The sequence below is a fragment of the Blastomyces gilchristii genome (assembly GCF_000003855.2).
Source record: "Blastomyces gilchristii SLH14081 genomic scaffold supercont1.9, whole genome shotgun sequence".
Classification (NCBI taxonomy): Eukaryota; Fungi; Ascomycota; class Eurotiomycetes; order Onygenales; family Ajellomycetaceae; genus Blastomyces; species Blastomyces gilchristii.
The window spans coordinates 1,365,501-1,369,174 of NW_003101674.1; positions in this window are offsets into that span (position 1 = coordinate 1,365,501).

Consider the following 3,674-nt stretch of genomic DNA (forward strand, 5'->3'; position numbering starts at 1 on the left):
ACAGATTCCCACTCAGAACATAGATGGATGAAGGCAGTTGGTTTCACGAATGTATTTAATTAGAAAATCTGAGGTGCTTGAGTTCCGGATTTAATGTATCCCCTGCGGTTCGAACCCACGCGCCTTGATTTCCCACGCCAAGGCGCTACCGGGTGGCCGCATTAACCATTCGGCCACCGGGGCACTAAAAGAGAGTAGAGATAGAGTAGAATCTAATCACTATTATCAGATAGTAGATTATAACTATTTTGAAAAGCAGAAATTTCAACTGCTTGCATTCTTTTCAGTTTATTAATAGAGTTATTTCTCAATTCTCTAATCTTAACAGATATTTAAGAATTCAAATTCTGTTTATATTTAGCTGAAGAATTTGAGTTTAAGAATTTAAATAATTGAGAGTTTCTTCTTTTTAAGCTTGCAGTTGTAGATTTACTGACTTGACTATTATCTTTAGTTTTAAATTGACTTTGAGCTTCTTCTTTTCTGCAGTTCTTTTGAATTCTTGAAGTAAATATGCATTCTTTTGAACTAGATGCATGCTTTTCTTTACAGTTAGAGTATTTAAATAGAGTATATTGATATATTTTATATTTAGACTCACTAGTTTTGTAATCTTTAACATAGAATTCACATTTTAAGTCTCTGAAATAAGAGATTATAAAGTATTCATATCTTTGACAGTTTGAACACTGTGTTTGTGCTTCGAGATTCATTCTTGAGTCTTTGTATTCATGAACTCTCATTTTCAAATCTGTTACTCTCACTTCAGAGATTTTTAATTGTTTAAGTATCTTTATATAAACTAGAACAGAGACATTTCTTCTATTTTATCTGAATTCAATTGAATTTAGTTATACAGACTTCATTCTCAGTTGAATAGAATTGTATTCTTCTAACTTATTTGTATGAAGTAGTATTTCTTTCTCACAGTTGAAAATTTTGACTGAAATATTATAAAGAATAAATTTATCTGACTTTTCATCTCTCTCAGATAGAATTGTTATATTTAACAGAGATTCTATTACTGATTTTCAGATATTCTCATTCTTAATAAGGAATTTCATGCTGAATTCAGACATTGTAGTTAGAATGATAGAATTTTTAAAGAAAGATGACTTAATTAAAGCTATAACTGATTTTTAAACTATAATATCACACATTAACTGAGAAAAAAACTGCTGATTAATTTCATTTCTAATTTTAAAAATGAGATTTGAGTTCAGCTTATTCTTCTGCAGAATCTCTCCATTTAAGACTTTAAAAATAAGTCTTCTATTTCTGAAGATTTGAACATTTCTCTCTTTTTATATTTTCTTCTCTTCTTTCTTATGAAGAGAAGTATGAGCATTTTTCTTCTGAGTTCTTTCAGAATTTTAAGCAGATTTTAAGAAAGCAGATTTAGAAACAGCAGATTCTGCTGCTTGAGTATATGTTTTTTTTCAATTTGAGAAAGAAAAAGAAGAAGAAGAGTCAGTGATTATACTAGAAATTTTCAATGTTTTTTGAACTGTATTTGAAATTTCAAGCTTGAACTTAATCACTGTAGTTATCTAGTCTGAGTATGAAGAATTAACAGAACTTCTTCATTTATCTCAATCAGACACTGTTTTTCAAGAATTTTACTGACTTTTTCAAGTTCTTGTATTTCAAGAACTTGTTATTTCTCTATTTCTTCTTTCTTTCTTCTCATCAGAATTTCAATCTCAGAAATAGTATTTGAGAAAGTATCTTTTTTCACATTAACTGAGTGTATTTTTGAACTCATTTTACTCACTCAATAAAAAGTTGATCAGACTGTTTCAATTAAGAGATTTATCAGTTTATTTTTACTTGAAAAGTTAATCAGACTATTTCAAAACAAGAATGTAAGACTTTTATGTATAAAATATCCGATTATTTTCACACTAGTTCAGTAACTAGGTTAGATTTTTGAAAAGAATCTAATAAATTAAAATTGATTTTTAAAATAAATTAATAAAATCTTTATAATCTCTTTCTTGAGATATAGTGAGAAAAAGTAAAATATCAATTAATAATAAATCAAATGATATAAGAGTTTTTGAGAGAAGAACTGATAAAAAATAAGTCAATTTTTTACAGAGAAATTAATTAAAACTATTTAATTTTATTCTAAATCATTCAATTCTTCTCACATAACAAGTATGTAACTCAAATCAGTTAATAAAGAGTATAAAAAAGAATTAAGTATTAATAAAAGCTTTTCAGTCTAGACTGACTACTGAGATCATGAATTTCATGTTTAATCTTATTTAATCTGATCTTATACATTTCTTGATGTGAATCTCACTGAGACTAATTATTAAAAAAACATGCAAAGTGACTATTTATCAGATCTCAAAATGAAATCATGACTTAGAAAAAATAAGAAAGTGATCTTATTTAATCTCATTTAGTCTCATTCTTAATATCTTACTATTTTTAGACATTTTAAGATTTTCTTTAGACTATTTTTAATTTTTTAAAAAGTAACACTTTTTAATAACACTTAAATGAGATTTAAAGTCATTTAAAGCAATAAAAAGAATTTAAATTAAGAAGTGAAAATCATGATCTCATTTAAAAAATGTGATAAGAGTAGACAGTAAGTCTTACTGAGACAGTATAAAACTACTATCTAATCTTAAAATCATGTAATAAGATTAGTTAAATTGATAATAAGATCATTAAATATTCTGATTCTGATCTCAGACACAGTCACACGGTCAGTCTACTTCAGTCACTGAAAAAGTAATTCTTACTTAAAAGAATGTGAAATTATAACAGAAAATAACTCTGTTTTTAATTCTTTATAAGAATATTGTGTAAAAATCAGAGAAAAACATCTTACTTTTTCAAGAGAAGTAAAAAACTAATTCTAAGATCTTTTTTTTTTGTATTAACTACTACAGAGGAATAAGATAGAAACTGCTAAGATATATTCTATTATATACTCTCTATCAAGACTTTCTCTCTTTAGAGTCTTGATATTATAGTGTAAGAAATCCCGCTTCTCGCGGATTCTTTACCTCTATTCCTATCTCTCACATAATTAATAGAGTTAGCAGCCCTTGACTACACACAACTATATAGACTGAAGTTCACGAATACTATTTATAACTCAGCTTGAATGCTATTATATATTTAATCTCTACATTTTATCTTTCTACTGTGAATACTTCTAGTAGTTAACAGTATATATCACATTAAGCTGCAAACATCTGAATAATCATCTATAAGTACTTATTCTTACATTTTAAGCTCTGTCAGTCAGCAATCACTTATTATGACTGAAAGAATTAGAAACTTATATACTTCAATCTCTGCAAACTCTACTGCAGACACTTAGAAGCAGTCATCTGAACTATGAATAACTCTTATAAAAGAAGTTTCAAAGAACTTATCAATTACTCACAGAACATTATTCTCTACATCTGTGACAGAGAAACTCTTCAAATTCATAAATAAATTAATCTCAGTGAAGAACATTCTTGAGCATCTCTCACAGAATCAAGCTATTTTTCTACAAGAAATACTTACTGTCTGTAAACACTCTCAAATCAAGTCTCTAGAGATAATCTTTCAGAGATACTTATAAATCAAAAAGAAACTTTCTTAAGCTGTGATTACTCAAGACAAACTATCCAAATCACCAATCTATAAAAAACTTTTACAAG